We start from the raw sequence: 23,511 nt of genomic DNA, 5'->3' as shown, positions 1-23,511 counted from the left end.
GGCCAAAACCTTTACAAAAGCAGAAATTTAATGCTGATCCTTTTTCTTTGATTTCCCCGCCTCCCACCCCCCCCTCACCACCCGGCTCATCTATAGTGGTGGCATTATGGCAAATTGTTTGCTTATGCTATTATGATTGTTGGCTCTCACTGATATATTGTATACTTGCTGTTTACACTCCACGAACAGTGTTATAATTTTTGCTGTAGATGGGCTACTGTGAGAACAGATCTGTTTTCTTTACTGTTTTACTACCTTGTGTGTTTTTAAAATGTTATTTTCACGTTTTACTAGTGGTAAGTCATCCTTTTGCCTGAGGAAGATTGGAAGGTGGAGGGTTTGAGGATAAAGCTCTGGTAGCGTTGTTCTCTGAGCAGGTTTGGTCTGCCTTCTTCATCTGACTTTCCATCTGCAGCTACTTCTTTGTTTGCACTTCCCGATTGCTTCCTAGCTTTGGAGAAAAATGGAGGCATTGCTCTGTCCTAGGCTGTCAACCACACGGTTTCTGTAAGATATCAGCACACAGCACCTCTCATTGCTTCAGCCTGTCCTTCTAGTGTGTGCTGTCCATATAAGCATTTCCTCTGTGCTTTCTGAGCCCTCAGGTGAACTGTATCCACCTGATACCTCTTATTTCAAATTCATAACTGCTTCTTTGTCAAGCTGTTGTGAAGAGTAGTATTAGAAATGGTTGAGGGTGACTGATCTGAGGATTAACTTTTTCTGGTACAAACTTCCTCTGAGGATTTTGTGTAGGAATAGTGAGTATCAGAGCAGAAGCACATGATTCAGAAAAATGTGAATAAACATGGATGTAAGCACTGTTAAGCAGAGTACATCAAAATGCTTCTACCTGCTCATCCCTCCTTACACATATGTAGGTATTACTGCTTGTATGTTACAGGTATCTACCCTGTTTCCCATCTGCTTTCTGATTTTTAAATGATTTCCCTCTCCTTCATTACTGCAGTTTCTGTGGTGACATCTGGTCTCAGACAGGTATTCCCTCTCCCCCATCTTTTTAAAACACTCTGTCTTCCTAAAGTTCCCAAGGAAGAGTTAAAATTGTCCCGATTAACGTCATCTCAACCTTGCCTAGATGTTCTGAAGTTGCTTGTACAGACCTTTGTGCCCTTTGTCTGGGCAGGGAATTTAGAGGGATGAGGCCCCAAAATAACTTCTACATACTTTCACATTCTCTTACAACATCAAGTCTGCTTGCCAATTATGGTTTGTCCACAAACTTCCTAAAGTTTTTCTTCATAAGTGCTGGTGGTCTGTCACTTCTGCACTAAGCAGGTAAGTTTTGTATGTTCTCAAAAGAGCGCTGATGACAAAATACAGCAACCAGTGACTGAATTCATCAGGGAATTGTCTTATGTCAAGCTTACCTTGGGCTCTGGTATCTTTTTTTTTTTTTTTTTTTTGGTACTAAAAGACCTTGCAAAAATTTCCTTTGAGCTCTGTAAGAAAGTTTTGGATGATTCCTCCTTAAAACAAGTCTTTCTTGCAACCAGTTGCTTGGTAGGGAAAATAAAAGTTTATACATACAGAGAGGGATTGATATCAAAGCAATATTCTTGCATAATATTTTCTGAGGGCATGTGTGTGTGTTTGTGTGTGTGGCAGCTGGAGCAACTTACTTAAATTGTTTCTTATAGTCCCTCTGTGCCAATCTGCTTGCCTCATCACTCCTTTGTTAATTGCTTGAATCAAGACTGACTTCTAATGGGTGTGAAATCCTTAAAACCAAACCAAAAACAACTGATGAAAGAGGTCTCTAGGTTAGTTCAGTCTATCAGCCCTCATGTACGCTTGATATTGAAATACAAAACACAGTACCCTGCAACAGCTTTCTTTTTACAGTGACATAGGGATATGTGAAAAGAATGGAAGAAAGAATAATGTTCTTATGAATTTTTTTCTTAGTATAACCGTTATTAGGAAGGTTACCTTGTCATTCTTTGCAAAAGTATTTTCTTAAGACAATTATTTCAACAGAGATTGTTCTAATTTTGTTCTTTATAGAAAATGAGCATTTTACACGGGAAGCCTGCAGGTGTGCACCTAGCAGTCAGTGTGCATGCCTCTAGTTCGGTGCCAGTTCTTGTTGCCAGTGTGTCACACTGTGGTACATGTAAATTCTGGGCCATGTGGGACTGGGACCCAGCAAGGGTCTCTGTGCATATCCACACCCAACAGAGATGGTCCTTGTCTTATAACAAATCCCCCACAAAACCCCTTACTATAAGTGAGGGCACCCATAGTGTTCTCGAATGCAGCTCATCAGGTTTGGAGAAAGCGGGTTTGGAAGGGCAGTAGGGATGCTGATCCCACAGGAATGTAGCTGAACTTTTTGTAGTATGAAGTGTAACAGAGTTTGGTAGTTATTCCTGCTCTTGAGCACACCAGAGAATAGTATTGCCTCCTGGTTTTCAAAACCAGAAATACGTTCAGGGAATAAGTTTAAGCTTAATCTGAATTGAGAATGTTTTGTGATACATCAGCTGAGGAAGGTGCCCCATCATCGATACAGGTACTTTGTTCTCCATGCGGATGGGAGCTCTCTCTTAAGATTCATGAAATACTGGAGTAAATGAGTTTCCTGTGAAAACCTTGAAACAGTTTCACTGGTGTACCTTCTTATCTTTCTAAGAGGCATGTGTGCCTATTTAGTAAAATCTAGTGCCTTTAGTAGCATGGAAGAGAGAAAACATTTAACTTCAGTGTTAAGGAAACCTTGACTTCCTTTTGGAAGAAACTGAGTGTCCTGAAGACTCATGTGAGGTAAGACACTTAACCTATAGTTATTCCATATAGTTTGGGAAACAAAACAGTGGGTGTAAATGGCCACAGAGTAACAAGCATTTATTAATAAGACTTTTCATAAACCAGGTACACAAATTCAGATTAACTATTTGCTTTTCTGGCTGCCTTTGTGGAGAAAAATGTTCCAATTAGTTTTCTCCTTCACATAGGTTGAAGTTACTGAAACAAATACTCTCTTACAACCAGCCATAGCAATTGGACTTGTAGTTGTTTCCTCTAGGTAATGTAAGAGTTAACTTGTGTACTTCTCAGACCATCATGGTATAAGTAAAAAAAAAATAAGATAACCCTTTTACACCTATTCGGGGCTAAGTGGTAGGAGAAAGGCAGATAATGACCTGCTCTAACCGCTGAGTTACTGTGTTGAAACAAAACCACAAGGTTGCTATCCTGAAGAGCTCACTCTTAAAATGCAGCTGTAAAAGATAAAATTCTAATGTATTCCAAGGCATTCAAGGTTAAGTTTGTACAAAACTTGCCTGGTAATTAATTTGAACTTCACAAGAAGATTTTTTGGCAAGGTTCTGCAAGTTTCTGTACCTGTGGGTTGGGTACTCTAGTACTCCTTGCCCAGCTAGGAGAAACTGGAGGTGGAGGGAAGGCAGCATCTCCGAACTAAGAAAATTTAGGACTTAGCTCAGACGGAAGTCGGAGTCTGGACTGGTAGGGGCCTATCCAGGATCATGTTCTCTACTCATCCAGGAGGTCACTTGCATTTTTCCCCCTTCCCTCACTGAACTGTCTGGGTTTGAGGACTCTGGATCTGTGCCCACGTTCCATTTTATTCCATCACTTCTGGAATGCATCTTCTTCCCTTTATTCTGCTTGCATATAAATTGCATATAGAGGTTATTTTATCAATTTAGTAATTTGAAGGACATGTGCATGATCAAATTTTATTTTTTTAAATAAATCTGTTTCACCTGTTACGAAGTTTGTCTGGTGAAGCAAACACTCAAACAATTAGTACACCTTTTTTAGTGATAGTAGATGGGTATCACTTTTTTCCCTCCTTTCCTCTCCTTACTCACCAAATACAAAGTCCAGATTGATGCTAAGAATCATGACAAGTTGAAGGATTTAGCACACCACCTTTTCCCATTCTCCACACATACCAGTCCCATATATTTCTCATTGGAAAAAAGCACCCTGGCTTTATGGTCTCTGCAGAAAAGTAAATAGATTTCTATCACTCTTTCCTGAACCACAGTCTGCAACAAGTAATCTCTCACTTAGCTTGTGAGTATTCAGCACTGGAGGTGTATTTGCAAGACAAAATGATATGCCTTCTAGAAGGGGTCTAGGTGTGGTGATTTAGAAACAAACACTAGGTACTTCAGTTTTGATTCAACATGACAGAGATCCAAGTAGAGTTCTTCTGAGAAGGAACCGTTTTGTGAAATGTCACTTTTAAAACATTTTAAAACTAGCTTCCTCAGTGTAGAAGATGCTTCAAGATATTTTCTTAGCAAATATTTTTTCCATGTTTAGTGAATAAAGCGCTAGAGAACAGACTTTCAGGACACAGATGGTGCCAGAAACAGCACTTGCTGGCTCAGCAGGAAGGTGGCTGTTGAAGAGTTCCCACTTATCTTCTGTGGGCTTATTTCCTTATTGGTTTGTATGGAGCAGATAAACAGATACAGTGTTGATGAACTTCGTAACAAAAAAGGTAGACTAAATGCCCAGCCTGTGGAGTGTGAACCTGTTGAGTGAGCAGAGAAGCAAGAAAAACATTGTGAATGCGTATTCCTAGCTTTGCTGTGAGACTTGCAGGTTGCTTTTGTGGACATAAATGTGTGGGAAGGGAGGTCTGATTTAGCTCTTCCAAATGCAAAAGGATGTTACTAAACAGGGTTTGCTTTTCCTCACCTTTTCATGGAAATGAAAACCAAAGTCTCAGTTATGCTGAGACCTCTGATGTTTTAGGTTCTCCAAGCAGAAGTAGTAATAGAAAAGGATTTCTGGATCAGAGTTGCAATGTGAGTGCAGGTTCTGCATTGAGATTTCTGTCAATGCAAGAAAGGTTTGAGCCATCTCCACCCATCTGCATATTTTGTAAGACAACTTTCAGTTTCTTTCAAAGAATCAATGCTGATTCTGATTGGGAGTAAATGTTAGTACATCTTCTTACAGTGCACATGACTGTTTGTCCTGAGGATCTGTAGTAGCTTGTGTTGTTTCTTTGATTAAAACAGCTAAACTGTGTGGGGTGGGTTGTTAGTTGGTTGGGTTTTTTTTAATCTAGAGATGTAGTGTAAAAGCTAATCTTGCTGAATGGTACCTGCTTATGATGCAGTTTATTCTAGAATACCAAGGATATGAAGAGGACAGGTGGGGAACTTGTGGGTTTTAAGAAAGGAGGAAAAAAACCCCCATGAAACCATTGCAGTTAAGAATAAGTTAGGATTATACAAAGCAGATATTTCTCATAAAGCAAGATGTAAAAGGGAGATGCAGGAATGAGCTGAGCTACAATGAAAAGAATTCTAGAAGAAAGATGAATCAACAGTAGAGAGCTTTAAAATGTATTGAAATACGATCTTTCACCTCAAGCCTCCTCCAAGAATCCTAACTTAATGTAGTGCTATAAAAATAATGTATAGCTATAAAAATGCTAGTAGAATGCTAAGCATGCACATATTATCTGCTGCTGCCTGCTAGGTGTGGGAATCTCTGGTATGGATCTTTGTTTTCTGTTTCCTCCTTGGTGTTGCTAGATGAGGCACTAAGCTGTACTTTTTGCCAGTTCCTACTAGTGTACTCAGCAGGAGAATGGAGAACGTGTTAGTCTGTTCTCTGTAGCAGTCTCTTACATATTTGAAGACCTATGATGTTTAGGGAGGGGTTATGGAGAGAGTTTAAGTTCTCTCAGTCTCTTCTCAGGACTCTTATTTCTAGGCAATTGATTGTTTTTAAGTCTCTCACCTGGGAATGTCCCATGAGGCTTCTCCAGAGTAGTTTCTGTAGTTTAAGATCACTTTGAGCTCTTATCTTGTCCTCTGGTACATTTGCACTCCATTTCAGCCTTGTGGCATCTTCAAATTTAATAAACACAAACCTGATACAACAGTAGATGTGGTGGTTGCTGCAAACCCTATGAAATAGAGCTCTTTAGTTTGACAGTAGGCTGGTAGTGGCTATTGCCTGGCAGTGATCACAAAGTCAACTTCTCACCTGCTGTTGTAGTGTTGGCTGTGTTTATCTTGTGAGTCTGTTGTGGGGGACAGTCTCAAAAGCCTTCTGAAGAGAGATCCACCCCCCTACATAGACTGTATAATTCTGTCATAATGAGAAACTAGAGAGATTTATCACGAATTATGCACATCAAACAAAAGCTGAATGTTGATCACCTGCTTATTTTGATTCTTAACTATGGGATAGAGGGTAGAGCAGCCCCTGGGGTGATGCAGAGCCCCTGGGCAGCACTGCTTCCTCCTGGTCTTGGATCTATACCCAGGGGAGCATGGGGGCTGCCTTTGCTCCTCTCCTGCCAAAGGGAAAAGAGAGGATGGTGGTCTTTCCTTTCTGCTATTTGACCTGGGCCCCACTCTCTGAATTAACTATTTTCCCTGAGCTGCACATATTTCCTATTGTCTAGCTGGGCTTAGCAGCAGGTGAGGCAATCTGATGTAGGAAAGTGACCATGTCTGTGGCAGACCACCCAATTTTGCACTTAAGACAACATACTGGCTTATGTTGGGATTTTAATTGCCTGGCTTAATTATAGGGCGTGATATTTACAGGTATATATGAGGTAATAAACACCTTTTGCAGGTGTTTAAAATACAAGGTGTGGGAGTGAAGGTGCTTGGATAAACATGCAATAAGCATATTTCTCACCTGGAATTATTTGTTCATACGAGTGTGTTGGCTACAGCAGTGTTAGTAGTCATCTTACAGTTGTTATAAACAAGGGGAAAAAATCTAACGGGGAAAGTAATTTTCTTTGACAATTGGAATACAGCATTTTTTACTTAAATAAATCAGGATCTTGTTAAAAGTAATTGACAGTGATGCTTTTATCAAATGTTTGCCCCCATTTAAGAGTTAATAGCCCAGATGCCCCCACTGAAGATACTTTGTTGTGCTTTTATTATAGTTGTAGGCTTAGAAAAGTAGCATTGTGTTAGTTAACATAATTTTTTTCTTTAGGAAACTTGTGTTGCAGTAGCTTGAGTAAGGGATAGAGAAGTTAGAGGTGAGGTCAGGGCTCTGTTGTGCTAAGCACTTAGCAGATATGGAAGATGGTCTTCCAACCACAAGAACTAGATGTAATGTTAGTACTCTGTTTCAAAGAAATCTGAAGACTTGCCAGGTCAGAGCTGCCTTGACTGGTACGGTTTAGAGGTGTGAAAGTTGCTCTTCCTCCAGGTGGCCAAGGTGATAAGTTGGAAGAATAGGAAGTGGAAGATTTTGGGGCTTGCGCTGCAGGAAATGTGGTGTTGGGTCGTTGTTCAGACAGCCACTTTGAGTTGTGTAGCAGAGGCAGGAAGGTTGGCTGAGCAACTTTTGAAGAAGGTGCTGAAGTGCCGCAGATTTTTGACCACAGCTTTTTTAACTGCTGGCTTCTCTGAATATGCTGAGTAGTAAGCTGCGGTGACTTCGGGGCACAGTTTGTGAGCTGTTGGTTAACCCTGCTGTGGAAGGAAGCATCCACTTGGACGTGAGACTTTTAATCTGTTGTTTCATCTGGGTCACACAGTTTTGATTCAGGGAGTTGTCTGGATCTCCATGTTGGAGCATGCTTTTGGCTGGATGGGCTCTAATGTCAAAGCACAGAAAACTGGTGAGTTTTAAGTATTAAATGTGGCCATTCCAACTAAGACATGCAGAAGATTCATGTCTTTGGAGACTGTGTTTATGGGCCTGTATCTTATTTTCCTTTCAACATTCAGTGGAAGAAATAGCTAAGTGAAGGGTTAAAAAAAAAGAAATAATAAAAGGAATGCTTCGGTGTGGCTGTTTGATCAGTGCAACTGTTTGATCCAAACCTTTCCCCCATCCAAATTTGTTCCATTGTTCTGTGGCCGAGATGAGAAAAATTCTGTTTTCATGACTACTTTTTGATCTTCTAGGATAAAGGAAGGCACAACCTGTGATCCCTTAACTTTTCAGAAATGTTCTAATACTTAAAACAGCTGTTAGTGTGCAAGAATTTTGGCATTGTCACCATGGGGTTGCTTGGCACTGTTAAAACAAAGTATTGCTCACAAGCCTTGAATAATATGATTACTTGTTTACCCTGTCACTGACTCCAAAACTTGAGAAATCTTAAAAGACACATAAAGCTTGCTTGGTTCAAAACACTTTTTGGGAAACCAGCCACCAAATCTTACTTTTTATTTGCAATTCTAGAAAGGTGTCTGTGAAGACCTTTGTTCAAGGGTTCAGTTGCCAAAGTCTTGCACCCCTTAGCTATAATTTTTACTTAAGGAGTCACTTTAATCATGGTGCAACCTCTTCACCCAGCGTTGTGACGTGTCCTTTCATAGTATTACAAAACCATTCAGGTTGGAAGAGATCTCAGGAGGTCTGTAGTCCAACTTTCTGCTCAAAGCAAGGTCTGTATTGAATTCAAACCACATTGCTTAGGGTTTTGTCCAGTCTTGGAAACCTCTAGGAATGCTGTTCGCACAACCTCTCTGGGTGACCAGTTCTAAGGATTAATTATTCTATTAGTGAGAATTGTTTTCCTTATACCTGGTGAGGACATCTGTTGTGTCAATTTAAGCTTGTTGTCTCTTGCCCTCCCAACCTGCGCCTCTGGGAAGAGCCTGGCTCTAATCTTCTCAGTGACCTCTGGGGCAGGCTGCTGCTATGCTCCCCACAAAGCTGTCTATTCTTGGGCTCAACAAGCCCAGTTTCCTCAGCCTCTCCTCACTGGAGAGGTACTCCAGTCCCCAACCATCTTGGTGGCCCTTCACTGAACTTATTCCACGTTCTCAATGTCTTCCTTGTACTGGAGGTCCCAAACCTGGATGCGGTATCTACATGTGATTGATTATCCCCTTTTACTCAGCATTAACTAACTTTCCTCCACCCCTTGCCTGTGCTCCTGTTAATACAGCCCTGGTTGTTGTTGACCTTCTTTGCTGCCAGAACACAGACCTGGCTCATGTTCAGCTTGTTCTCCACCAACACCCCACACGTTCTTTTCAGCAGAGCTGTTCGCCAACCAGGCAGTCCTTAGCCTGTACCAATGTGCAGGGGATTATTCCTTCCCCGGTGCAGGACGTTGCATTTGTCCTTGTTAAATTTCATCAGGTTGCTGTTGGCCCACTCCTTTACCCTACACAGGTCTCTCTGGGTGGCAGCCCTCCCCTCTGGCGCGTTGACTGTTCCCTTCCGTTTGGTCTCATCCCCAACTTGAGGAGGGTGTGCTGCAACACCTCTTGCAGGTCATTGGCAAAGATGTTAAGCAGGAAAAAAAACTTGTTACTGGCCTCTAGGTAGAGTGTGGCTGGGTAGAGTACTGTCCTCTGAGCCTGCTGTTATTCATTATAGCATTATTACTGGAAACTAAGCTGAATGTGGAATCTCTGCAAGTCTGTCACCTGCATGCATAGGAAGGGAAGCGTGTCTGGGAATGGTATTGCATCTCTGCAGATAGAACTTAGGCTGCATGCCATTACTGGCTAAATTTCTTTAAAGACAATGATAAATTAACCCATTGTTTAAACCACCCTTAAGTGAGACAGCCTGGAGGTGAAAGCAGCACCAACACACTGCTGCTTTCTTCATTTCATGTGTAATTGCATGATTTTGTTTCTCACTGGTACTCTTATAGCATAAAAAACAAACCTCCAAGGGACTACTTGGTCAAAATTGTAGCTTCTGAAAACTCTTTTCATTTTGAATGCAACCTCAGTTTAGCAAGTTGTAATGAAAGTCCCAAAGTATTTTTTGACCTATGAAAAGATACACTCTTTTGATAAGAAAAATGTACTCTTTTTCCCTGTCAAAGCTTGATGTAGCTTTTCTGTGTCTTTTGCATGTAAACTTAGTCTCTCCTAATTAATTATGCATGTTGCCTGATATATTAAATTTTGCTCACTTTAGTTTTTCTGTGAAATGAGGAACCAGTAGTTCTTACTGGTGATGGGTCTTCTGTGGAAGTGCTGGTTTTAGATGCTGGGAATGCAGTCCAAAAATTCCTGATGAAACTAGGTGTTAGTACCTTTTTTGTTGGCATCTATGAAGCTGCTGGTAAAGCTACATGCTTTTATAAACAAAGATGCCCTTCAAGTGTTGTAAAATTAATGTGATAGTTACTCTTGTCTTGCTCTTGGAGAAGTTCTGAACTAATTTCAGTTACCTGCCTCAAAAGATGATGTCACTAGCAGGGATTGTCTCTTCAGACTTACCAGTTGTATAATTTGAAAAGAATTGAAGGAAATGCATGAATGAGTTGTTCCTTAGGCAATAATAGGAGAAATGTTATGAGCTCTTGTTCATGGTAGCAAAAGCAATAGAAAAATGTTAACTTCAGGTGACCTCAATGATTCTTTTCTTAATCTGCTTATTCAGTTTGTGGATAAAGAACATAAAACCAGCAACACTGGGTCAGAAAAAAGGTTTATGTATAGTCCTGTATCCCACCTTTGCTGTGCCTTTGGAGAGGTACGGGCAAAGATATAGTGATAGCTCACCAGAGCAGTCTCCTGGCTTTCAGTGTTTTGCAGCCCTGTAACCTACTGACCCAGAAATGATGCCTTTGTATTTGAGAAATTCATCTAGAGCTTCTGTGAACATGTTCTTAAACCAATGTAAGCACATAGCACCCACAATATACTGCAGTGAAGAGCTGCATGGTTTTAAGGCACGTTGCAGGAAGAACTATCTCATCTCGCCTCACATGCTTTGAACTTCCACCTGCCTCCAAACTGCTGAATTGGAGAGAACAGTCAATAGTAGTAGCTGCACAATCTTTTTCCCCTCTCTACTTCCCTTATTATTTTAAGGACCTTTATTCTTCAGCCATTTTTCTTCCAGGCTGAAGACCTGTAGCCTGCTTAGTTGTTTTTGTGTGGAAGCTGTTCCCTATCCTTTGATTATCTTTGTCCTATTATTGGAAATTCTACTAAGTGATTTGAAGTTGAGAGACTGAATCTGCACACAGTTATGTAATTCATTTTAGGTTATTTCACTTTATGAAGGTAGTTGCTGTCAGACCTTTGTGTATGTCTTGGGGTTTGTTCCTTTTTTTAAAAAAACAAAAAACAAAAAAACCAACAACAAAAAACCACAACCACAAAAAACCAAAACACCAGTGGAAAGCTAATCAGTGGAATGAGGGTTGCTGCTTATGTCTCAAGATATCAGCAGACTTTTTTATGACAGCCATGGGAAAAATCGACATTATCAGTAGTGCAGATCCTCCTCTGGGCTTGCTGCTGGTTGCCAGGAAATGTTACATTTGCATCATATGTGCACCACATGTTGACCTAACTTTATGGAACTGGCTCTTGTGTGGAGGGAGGGAAACAAAATGTGCTTATTTCCAAGGGGCTGGCTAGTTCCAGCCCAGCTAATTCTATAAAGCAATGGTAGTCAGCACATCTCTCCTCACACTTGTGCTTAGGCGTGTGGGGTTTTTGGTCTTGTTCACTAGATGAGTAGAAAGTGGCTCTCGGGCTACCTCTCTGATGAGCAAGTCTGCTGAGACTGTTGCATAGGCTGTGGTGCTGCTACTGCTACAAGCTGAGGGAACTGGGGTTGTTTAGCCTAGAGAAGAGGAGGCTGAGGGGAGACCTTATCACTCTCTACAGCTACCTGAAAGGAGGTTGTAGCGAGGTGGGTGTTGGTCTCTTCTCCCAAGTAGTTAGCAACAGGACAAGAGGAAATGGACTCAAGCTGTGCCAGGGGAGGTTTAGGTTGGATATTAGGAAAAATTTCTTCATGGAAAGGGTGGTCAAGCATTGGAACATGCTGCCCAGAGAAGTGCTGGAGTCACTGTACCTGGAAGCATTCAAAAAACGTGTAGACGAGGCACTTTGGGACATGGTTTAGTAGGCATGGTGGTGTTGGCTTGATGGTTGGACTGATGATCTTAAAGGTCCTTTCCAATCTTAATGATTCCTAGTTTTTACTTGCATTATAAATAATCCAGCCACCAAGCCAGGAAACATGAAACTGCTACTCTACCTTTAATTGGTTTAGTGGTGGACTTGGTAATGTTAGGTTAATGGTTGGACTGGATGATCTTAAAGGTCTTTTCCAATATAAATGATTCTATGATTCTATAAGCCTTCTACTTCATTGCTACTTGTACAAGCACACTGCTTCATTGCCTCTGCATTCCCTTTCCACAGACTGTTCTGCTTGCAGTCTTGAATTCGGCCACTCAAAACTGAAGGCCCCAGCCGTGTCTCTTCTTATAGCTCCTACTTGCTTTCATCTAGTGCTACAGAAAAAAACCTGAGTTATTTCTTGGATGGGTGGGGAAAAGGAACAACATGAGCTCAGCTGCAGAATCTCTTGCAGAAAGAGGGAGACGCATTACAGAGGCAAGTAGTGAAGCTGTTGTACCAAGCAATGGGAAATGCCACAGGCTTAATGGAAAGGTGAGAGTTGTCAACACAATCTGCACCTGCATACTGCCATTTCATCCAGCAGCGAGTGCTCAATGCAAGAGTCTGGATGCTCTGGTGGGTCAGTTACTGGCTGCTGGGTTGAGTCCTTGGAAAGTGGCAGTGAGGACATGGAGAATAGGTAGGGGATCTTTCAAGATCCAGGTGAACACCAGCCGAGCCAAAAGCTGCTGAGCAGGGAGATGAAGTTGTGTTAACATATTTCCTTTTTTAAGTTTTTGTGTTATTCTAAAGCCTGAATCTCCCTCTGATCCTGTGTCTTAAACTGGTAGCCAAGTACATGTGGGCAGGGAAGGAAGGGAATGTAACTTGGAATAGCTCCCTTATTTTCAGATGCTTTGGATGTTGTGGCAATCAAAGGGGGGGTTGTGACTAAAAGCCATCAAAACCACTTCCAAGCACATGCCTTTTAGTGGAGCAAATGAGCAGGATTTTTAGAATATAATGCAAACAGGAAATCACTCTGAAAACTGTAGCCCACCATTAACTTGGGGGGAGGGAAGATATATTAAAACTATCCTTGCAAACAGACGCCTTGTTATAAAGCCTAATAGGGGATTGAATGCATGTGTAAGAAACGGATCCAAACCAACATTTCTTGGGACACCTTTTATTGGGTGTTGGGTTTTTTTTGTTGCTCTTACTAATAGAGTCAGGCTGTTGTTATGAGAGTAGTAGGTAGCTAGCTATTCATGCAACACTTTCGCTTATTTGCTCACATAGTTCCCTTACTTGAACTCATAGTTACCCAGTGTGAGCAGCAACCAGGAAGCCAACCTCAACTATGTACTCTCAAGTGGAGCGTTATAATGATGTGCCAGTGGCTTCTAGGTTGGTGTTCCTCAGCCCTTTGTTGTATTGGATGTATAAATAAATCTGTAGCCTTCATCTGACTCCATATAGCAGCTGTTGCCCTTTTGGATGCGGTCTAAGTTGTGAATCTGCTGTCAATATTAGTGTTTGCTAGTGTCCTTGTGTAGATTCAGCAGGCTCTTGGTCTGGGAAAATTTCACGTTACCTTCTCAGTGCACCTTTCCTCTTCTTGGCATGCTGTTTTCTGGTAACTGTTTCTCCATCCAAATGTGTAGAAATCTACAGGAAGCGTTCATGTGTACTTACACTGAAGTGATGTTTCTTATGTCCCAACTACAGGACTTTTTTGGGGGTTGGCGTGTTTTTTTGCTTTTTGAGTGTGGGACTTCTGTGGACCTGTAGCATTCTTGCAGGCAGTGTGGCACCAGCTCATTATACCTAACTTTATGATTTGTGGGTATTGGTTGTTGCACCCCAAATGGTTGCTGGTTTAGGTTACTATTGCGAACTGGGATGACTTTAAGTACTTGAGTGACTGCATCTTTATAGGAAACTTTCTTATTGCCCATTCATATCAGCCTCTTACTAATATTCAGTAATTAGTGTGCTTTGTCATCCATCAGTAGGTTTGGCTTTCATACCTAGGAGGCATCTGTTCCTGGTGACATCCTGGTTTTTAAATGTGTAGGAGAAGAAACAGTGCAGTGCAGGGGGGAAACTGAAGACTTGAAGTGGCTTCATGTCTGGGACTCCAGTGGCAGTGCACAGAGGGGATTCATGTTGGATTAGTGATTGGGACTCTTCTGACTGCGTGATCTCCAATGAGTTGTGATAGACTATGAAAGCCTTTAGGAATGTATGCAGATATGAACTTCTTTTAGCTATGCTGTGTATACCCACTACAACCAGCCCTCAGATCTCTGAGGTCCACAGCTTGCTGTGAAATTCAGTGAGGCATCTAGGAGGAGGGTGGAAGGAATACAGAATGTATCAGGAGAGAACCTGATCCTTTGCCAGCTCAGGAGTTGAGAGGAGAAGGGTGGGGTTGGAACCAAAACCCTAGTGTTGCTGTTGTGTTAGAGACAAATGCCTGTGACTTCTACCACTTTGCTATGTGACTTAACTTCTTGTCTAAGCCAAGGTCCAGTCATGCCTTTGGACTTTGTACAAATGCACATGTTGGTGACTGTTTCGTGTGGCTGTATGTTAGGAAACTAACTTCTGTCTCCACGAAACAGGAGAGCTCTCAAAGTGGTGTCCTTGCCTGGGTAACGAAATATGTTAACCTGCTTCAACATACAAGAGTGGGTTTCTTTACAAAGCAGATATAAGTTATGCAATGCTTTATTTCAGCTTGTCAAACTGTGGTCTTGCAGCTTCAAGGCATTGATGTGCTTGCAACTGCCCTTTGTGCCATGCTGTTTAGAGTCAGCAGGCAATCCTCTCTTCCATCCTTTTGGGAAGTTGCTCCCTGTTGCAAAAGCAAAGACAGGAATGGCTTATTTCCTATTTGCAGTAAGAATACTTGACTTGCTGAGATCATGTATACATGAATTAGTATACGTGCATGTCAGCAGTTCCCATAATTTGGCAAAACCAACCTGTTTAGTGGCCACTCCTCAGTTTGCTTGTTCATGTTTCCATTGTGAAACTGTTATTGATTTCTCCCCCATTCAGATAGTTAGTGCTTTAATACAGCTTCACAGAGGTGAGCCAAGCCACTCGTCATTGAGGTTGTAATGTGTAAGGGATGGTTGATACTGGAGGCTGCAGCTCTTTGTGCTGCGCTTGACTGCTCCGCATTGCTCCCAGTCCTTCTGCTTGGTATTAGCTTCTGAGCTTTGTGGGATTAAAAGCACTGCCCTACTATATGTAGCATGTTGGATGTCTGTCTGCTGTTTGATAAAGAAGGTACAACATTGTCTTTTGCATTTTGCAGTGAGTTTAGTACTTGATGGGAGCTTCACAAATGCAGTAGAGACCTTCTGGCCTTGCGCTCATCAGGTCTGTCTGGCCATATGTGTTTTCCTGTGCTGAGGTAGTGGCAAACCTGAAGATTTGCCACTGGGGATGCCAGGCTGCTGAGGCAAAGCTGCTTGGAGCTGACCCCAGGCTTCTGCAAGGCAGGAGGTGTTGTCCTAGGCTAAGGGGCAACAGGTTTCTGATGGCAAAGCATAGAAGTGCCTGGGGTGATCCTGCCAAGGATCACTGCTGCTGTTCTTGAAAGCTGTCCCTCTCAGTGCCCTGCGCCAGGTAGGGTCACCAAGTGCATGTGCATTCTACTGTTAGTGGGGTCACAGACACGTGCTTCTGCAGCATCTGCATATCTCCATTTTAAAGCCTTCTAAAAAAATACTTTTAATAAACATGAGCACCACTGGATCAAATATATATATGAAAAAACACAGAGCTTCAGACTTTGAGCAGAATTTGCCCCTTTCAGAGAAGCAGGTGGTACAGGTTGTGTGAAATGGTGGAGTGGAAGTAAAGTTACAGTTTTCTGTACTGACGCAATAAAAAAAAAACATTGCATTTGGGGAGCGAGTAGACTGTAGGCTGCACTGTAACTAGTGGAGTGATAAATCTTCCAGCTGCAGTGGCATTTGATGCTTTTGCTCTTTGGATTTCTCATTTTAGTGGAAGTAAATGCAACCAGAAGTGATCAGCAACTGGTCCAGCAGCACTTGGATTACTTCCTAGTGTGTATGTGGTAGAAAACATGGTCTGTTCAGCCTTCTTGCATCTAACCAAATTCAGGTGGCTGGGTTTGGGACAAAGGAAATTTCCATTTTGCGAGTAATAGAAAAAGTTGCTTTCAGTCTCAATGGGAAATTTTTAATGAGTAATGATAGAGCTAGTGCGTAAACTGTAAAGAGGGGGCACTGCTGACTTTTCTGCCAGAGCGCCACATATGTGTGTGGGGAAACCCCGTAAAAAATCCTGTTGACTTCTGCAGCATGTCGGCTTGGTTCACTGTTGATCCTTTGGGTCACGGCAAACGCACCTTAGCTGTGGAAGTGAAGAGTTTGAAGTTTTGGAAGCGTTGAAAAAGAAACACTTTTGAGTATTTATCTTTTGTGATCTAACTGGAGCAAATAAAGGTACCAACTTCCTCATGAGTTTTTGCTCGTTCAGGCAATGGTAAGTTTATAATCAAGTGAGGGATCATTTTAATAATAGGTTTCAGGACAGTGATACCATCACATTCAAATTGTGACTAACAAGTTAATTATAGACACTGTATATGAATTCTGCTTTTCTTTTTGACATCTTAAACTTGGCGAAAGAAAAATGTGGATTATAGGAAGATTGAAAATTAAAGTCTCTAGTTGAGTTCCAACATATCATGCACAGTTACTTAAACTTTAAAAAATGCTTTTAAATAGATCTTCCCAGACTATTAGTCTGATGCCAGATGAACAGTTCAGGGGTATTTCTATAAAACAGGAAAAGAAAAATTTACTATGAGACAAATCCCAAATTTTGTCTGCAAGGAAGAAAACTTAAACAATCCCACCCCCCCCAACAAACAACCAAAAAAACCCTTTTTGGTTTGTCTTTAAACCTGATAATAAGCATTTTCATAACATTATCTGAAACAAAACAACTGTGCTTGTCCATGAATTATTCTCTCATTTGGAGCCCATGCCTTCTTCCTTGCAAGGTATTTGCTATTCACCAGTTCAGTTTCTTTCTCTGAGCTGAGCAAAAAGTGAGCCAAATAATAAGCTTCCATTAGGTCACCTGTTTTCTAACCTTTCTGATGTTGATTTTAGTAGAAAAGCAAGTGTAGGTGATGCACACAGTCCTGTTGCACACTGGAGTTTTGTTTTTTCAACAGGCAAATTGGACTGTACCTTCTAGGCTTTCAAAGTGACTCAAACTATTGGGTGAGACTTCATACTTGAAGGCTTACTGTCACAAAATGAAACTGCCTGTGAGACAAGGTCCTTTCCTTTTTGGCAGATAATTCCTGTAATTCCCATTTTGCCTTCATTTCAACTCACTGTTGGAGGAAGCTGCTTTCTTCTTTTCCCCCTCTATTCTCTAATCACAGCAGCTACGTGATAACATCCTTACGCTGTATTCCCTGGATGCTAGAGAGCCTCCTGGGATTTGTAAGACATGCAGCTTTCCTGGGGCTCTTGCTTCCATCAAAGACCAGGGCAGGGGTGGGGGCAGGGGGCATCTCTTATCCTTGCCCTGTTTGGTGGGGACCAGTGTCCACTAACATTGGTATGGGGAAGATGTTTTATGAGCTTCAACTAAAGAGCTTTGGACTTGTGTGCGTGGGTTTTCTAGTTTTTGTGATATCCTGATGCCAAAGGTGTAGTGCTTTCCAAATCATCTGATAGCAGAAAGCTGGAGGATACAGAGGCTGCTACCATACCAGCAGTGCTTGAAGATGCATATAGCGTGAGGGGCAGAGGAATCTTAAACCTACTCTCTTTTTTTGGGAGTATGGGGAATTAGTAGCTGGAACTATATAATTGTGAGCCTTTATTCTGCAAAACCAGGTAGTGTTTCAGATCCCTTTAGTCTCTGTTGTTCTATTAAGAATGTGACTTTAAAAAGTTATAGAAACACCGTAGTTGTTTGTAAGCATAAGAAATACTTACGGACAATGTTGCAAACATGACCTTAGACCTACCAGACTACTTCTTCACTAGCAACTTTGTGGATGATTTCTGTGAATTCAGTCTCAAATTCCTATTTCTATTGCATTTTAAGGAAAACTGAAACTAAGTTTCTAAATGAAAAAAGAAAAAATCTATATAACCAGAACTGCAAGGAAGTCTTACATTGTGCTGGTCAAAGGAGGTATTCTTAGTACAAAGCCTTTATATTCTGTGCTAACCCACAACAGGAATCTTTGCATCTTTGATAAATGTCAGCATGTATATTAGCTGCACTAAAGATCCTAAATTAAGACTTGATATGTTGTGGCTGTCTTGTGAATAAAGCTATAACCTATGTAATACTGAGCCTCCGTCAACTGTTTGTGGTGCATTAAGAATGCAGAGACCTACAAAACTGAATACAGAGGAGGGAAGTGACCATAAGTAAGCTTCTAGCTCCTAATTCCCTATCCATTCCTATCAAGTCATACTATCCTATGGTTTTAGAAGAGTATCGGTTGGGAGGGGGAAATAAAATAAAAATTATCAGCACTACAAATGCTTCCTACAGAACTGATTGTGGGTTACATTGTTCTGCAGACTGGTTTTGGAATCAAATTCTAGTGGGATTTTTCGCAGTTTTGCAGATTACCTGTCTGTTCAGAAAAAGTACAAGCAACACTTTCCTTGTTTAGGCTTTTCAAAGTCTAGCTTACCTTGTTGTGCTCATAAAACTGCTTTTCTCACCCCACTGCGTGTGGTGTTGCTTAACTACCCATCAGCTCATCATAACTAATTTCTATAATCACATTCTGATGAATGTGTTATGTGATGCTTGTGTGGGGTAGGTGGTTTCTTTTGTTGTTGTTTTTTTGGTTTGGTTTTTTTTTTTTTTTTGCCAGGATATGTTGATCACCTGAACAGAGGTAACTATTGTGGTAATGTGTATTGACTTCTCTTCCTCTTTACTTTTTGCTAGCAATTTAATTCCTCTCATGGCTGCCTCTTGCATGCTTTTGTGGCTTTGGAATATCTAACAGTGTATCTTGCAGAAGTGTTGCTTTTCATTTCCTTCTGAGAAGGATCCAGATGTAGCAATGCTGTCTACGGAAATCCTGCTGCTTGACTCCTGCTGCAGCTATAAGGGGGTCATTAACGTGGTCTTAGCTCCTTTCTGTTGCCCTGTGCTATTGTAGCTGTTGTCTCCTCTGTTGTGTATCTGTTAAGCAGCCCACCCCATCCCAGTTTTATTCCGGGGAGCAAGGAGACAAAAAAATGGAGAGGATCTGTGGGAAACTAAAACACATAGCTTCCTTCTTTCTGTTTTCTTGGGACACAGGATATATACCGTAACTTTGGAGTGCACATGAATGTTAAATTTTTTTCTTACTCCTAATGGTTACTTCATCAAAATGATCACTGATTGCTGTGAGTACCTACGCTACCACCAAAATACACAACCCACAGAGCCAGCACTCTGTAGGCTGCAGACACTGTGGTGCATACAGCTTGCACTGAAGTGGTGTGATCCACATTAAATCTGTTTTGGGATCATCAAAAAAATCATTTGAACAAGCAGGGCATCTACTCATTAGTTGGTGTCCTGCAAAAGGGTGATGAGATTTCAATGATTTTAGTGGAATCTGGGGTTGTGTGTGGATGCAACACTCTCTGTAAGTCAAGGTATTTGTCATTGTGGGTTTCTAGTTTGGTTTAGGTGAGGAATAAATTTTTTTCATATTCCTGAAGTGTGTTGTGCATTTAGAGATTCTTGGCAGCATCCTCTGTTGCTTATGAAGAGTCCACTTTGTGTTTTGCAGCTCTTCATAGCTTCTTCTACAATACTGTAATATATCTGTGCTCCTCGCGTTGTAACCTGTGATACTTCATTACTAAGGTTGCCTACATCATCCTCCCCTGCTTTCTCTGGGCTGTGCTGCAGTTAGTGGGGCCTGCCAGGGTGTAAAGATGTGGTTTCCAACTTGCAGGAGTCCTCTGGGTGAGTCTTGAGGCATGCAGCCCTCCCTGACATGGGCAGGCTCCCTGGCTTCGGCTGAGGCTGGGATGTTCCTAGAGTGCGAATGCTGTATTTTGTGTGAGCTGGACTGGGAGACTGACCATTTGGCTACACCCCTCCCTCCCTAAGTGACTGCCCAAAATAAACATTGTGTAAATTGTGTGTCCCCCAAACCAAGCAATCAGTGAAAATTGCTGTGCTTCCACTAAGATTAAGACTAATCAAAGTGGGCAGTGATTGCAGGAGTTGGTCTTTGCTTTCCAATGAACCGTTTGGTGCCCCATGAAGGCACGGAAAGAATATAAAATGACACAACCTACAAAAACTTTACCACTAATTGCTTTTTATGTTCTTCTGCTACACCACGATCTCTCTTGTCTCATTTATTTTGGTGGAATGCCCTTCTGGTAAAGAGGAAAATTTTGTGTAGGCTAAGTAGGAGACGTTAAATTTTTGCTGTGAGGTGAAACAAAACATCTATGGTAAATGTACTTTAAAAATGTCATTAGTGAGGAAATCTTTTTTAAAAAAACAAAATTAAATCAGTGGATTCCTCTGTGGATCTAATTAGTTTAAGGGGGAAAACCAGTTTGTATTGGAAATGTATACAGTTTCTTTTTATGAAGTCTAGTTTACTGTGTGAATAATTCCTTATAAATATAGCTAGTGATTTAAGAGATGACTCATTAATGGTTTAAAAGCAGTATAGTAAAAATGAAACTTGGTTTTGTGTGTGAGAGCTATTTTTGTGTGGGTTTTTTTTGAAAGTTATTTTGGGAGTTACTTTCAGTGGAATCCTTCTAACTGTTCTCTATGGTGTAACCGTGATTGCCTACCTCACCAGTTTTCTCTTTGCCTTTAATGCAGTAGCAGCAAACTGGGAAATGTTGATGTCAGGGAAGTAAAGTATGGGCAAATGTACAGCTTAAAGGAAGGGCTAGAATGAAGCTGGTCTTAAATTTATGGTAACTTTTGTTATTTGTTGCAGTACTAGATCATATCCTGTTACTGTATTGAAGTAATGATTAAAAGCTAATGTAATTCTAACTTATTGGATGTCATCTCAGTGAGTGAGGTTGTTGGCTTGCCTGACTTAATGAATATAGTCTTCCTTCCCTTTGTTTCAGTGATCCTTGTCTGACCAATTCTGCTATATGCAGGAAAATTCTTCTCCTTGAACACTCACAGTAATCTTAAGAAGAAAAAGTTCAGCTGTCATGAAGCTTGAGAAGAGTTAAAGCTCTGCATCTTTTCTTATATTTGCTGTAATACCAGCTCTTCAGAGTGAGGCTTCTTTTTATGATTAGTTATATAAATCACTCTGTTTTATTTGGCACTTTACTGAGAGTATTGGATTTAAAAGCAGTATGCATATCTTCTAAGATTTTTATCAATATAGGAACTAAGTTACACTGATTAAAAAAAAAAAAAACGTATTTAAATATCAGAGAAGTGTCACTACCTGTCCATTTTTCTACAAAAGCTTGTCTATGCATGGAGTTGCAGGAAAAACAATTAATGGAGGCTGGGTTCTGCACTCAAGCAATGTGTCTCAGGAATATTGTTGCCTTCACATCTTCCAATTAGCAGAACTTAATTCTAAAGATAGGCATTTAGGCTGGGCTTAAAGTAACGGGAACTCCAAATTCAGTGACTCGTGGGAGGTTCTAAACCAGTCTGCTTTTCTCAGCCTTGCCTCTTCATATGTGTATAATCAGGTCTTGAAATCCATAATGCTTTTCCATTATCTAAAAAATGTAAATGGTTTTGGGTGAAACTTCTGTCAGATCCTCTGCTCATCTGAAAAAAGCTAACCACATTTTCAGAACACTTCCAATGAAGACTTAGAGTATTAACTGAAGTTTTAAAATAAAACACTTGCCTTGTATAACACTGTGTAATATTTTACTGCTGTTAGATTAGAAATACTGAGCTGTGATTTCTAAGCAAGCTATTGACTTGCTGGACACTTGGTCTGTTTGACACTGTTTTAACAGATGCCACTGAAAAGTTGGTGCATTTTGTATTAAGCCAGGTGGCCCTTTTAAATTAATATTTGCTTTCTTTTTCTAAGCAAACTAATTCAGAATTAAGAATTTGCTTTTTGAATTGCTTCATAGTTTGAGGCAAAGTGGAAAAATAACAACTGTGAGCATTACCTTGATTCTTTCAACTTTATGCAACTATATGCCTATTTCCCCTTTAGTTTTTGTACTTTCCTGATGCTTTTCCCCTTTGCTGCTGCTGCTTCTCTTCCCTGAATCTCACCTGTTCTCCCTGGTCCCTTTCCCAGCAGGGTTGCAGCACTGACCAGCTTGGCTCCCATGTGCAAACCCTCCCCTCAAAGGGGTCGCAGAGGGGCAGAGCTGGAGGGCCAGCAGTGCTGGCAGGCTTTGCTGCTGGCAGGGGGTAGCTGTGAAGCTGGAGCTGAGGGTTAAAGGTAGCCTGGGGTGAGACAATTTGTGCTTTGCTTGATTGGGAGGGATGAGGGGAGAAGGGCAAACGTAACCATGTGCAACACTTGAGAAGGCGGCTTTTAAGCCACTCTGCAGCACTGCAGCTTGGGTGTGGAGGGCAGATTACCCGTGCCCCTCACCCCTGGGTTGTGGGTTTTAGCTGGGTGTTTTTTCACCAGCAGTACATCCAAAAGCTTAAGAGTTGGACTCTCCAAACTGCAGCCACATGGGTGCTCAAAGCAGCCGTGCAGGACTAGTTTGTTAAAATGTAACCTACGATGTGTACAGATGACCTGAGTAATGGCACAGGAGTACAGCTGCGTTTGGGTGTCTTGGGGGAGAGGCTGGAGTATGGGGATTAGGCCTATGTCGCACTTTGTTTAAACAGGCACAGAAAGTATCTTGGAACTGTTTTTTGTTTTATTCTGTTTTCCTTTATTCTTTTAGCAGCATGTTTTCCTTTATTCTTTTAGCAGCATGTTCTGTGTAACGCATTCTCTACCAGCGAGTGGTGAAACTGAGGTGGTGTTAGGCAAACATCTGTTTCTATGGAAAATTAATGGGATTTATGTTAGCAGCTTATTTTACTAATGCAGCCAAAAAGGAGATGCAGATATCTTCCCCAAGTTGAGCTTGTTTGCTTGCTTTGCTGGCAACCGTAATTTTACACACTGGTTCCTGTGCTGTCCCTATTTACTGTCCAGCACAGCATGCAGGTAAGTCACAGCAGACAAGGCCATATGAAGCTGTTAAAGCAACACTGTCATTCTGGTAGACCTTTAGAGCCTTTTCTGTCCACATCTTGTGCTGTCCATTCCTGCCTTCCAACCCAGTTGCTGGTTGACATTGTCTTCTTTCCTGATCTTTATATGACATATAAAGTCTGGGGACTGTGCTGGTCAGCACGCAACACTTAAATGATTCATTATCATCTAGAGTTTAAAAAGAAAAACAATTGTAAAGATATTCTTGGAAGTCCTGTGTAAAGTTTCCTAAAACAAAACTTTAGGCAATATCTCAAACTAGTGAAAACAGATGATGTAATCAGTGTAGTTGTGAAGAGTTTCTACACAAATAGAAAATTCAAGTAAACTGACTAGTTAGTTTGGTGGGGTTTTCTTCCTTCAAAATTCTGTCTTCTGATTTCAGTCCTCAAAACAGCTGAACAACTTCTTCCATTAGGG

General features: G+C 41.2%; 1 protein-coding gene across 2 annotated transcripts in view; it reads left to right on the top strand.

The window, feature by feature from the left end:
• Nucleotides 1-23,511, top strand: part of IGF2BP3 (insulin like growth factor 2 mRNA binding protein 3) — a 115,931-nt gene that overhangs the window by 25,462 nt on the left and 66,958 nt on the right. The window lies entirely within an intron of this gene.

Source organism: Pelecanus crispus, chromosome 2 (assembly GCF_030463565.1).
Source record: "Pelecanus crispus isolate bPelCri1 chromosome 2, bPelCri1.pri, whole genome shotgun sequence".
NCBI classification, from domain to species: Eukaryota; Metazoa; Chordata; class Aves; order Pelecaniformes; family Pelecanidae; genus Pelecanus; species Pelecanus crispus.
Note: the sequence above shows the minus strand (reverse complement) of the source record. Positions and strands in the feature narration are given on the sequence as shown.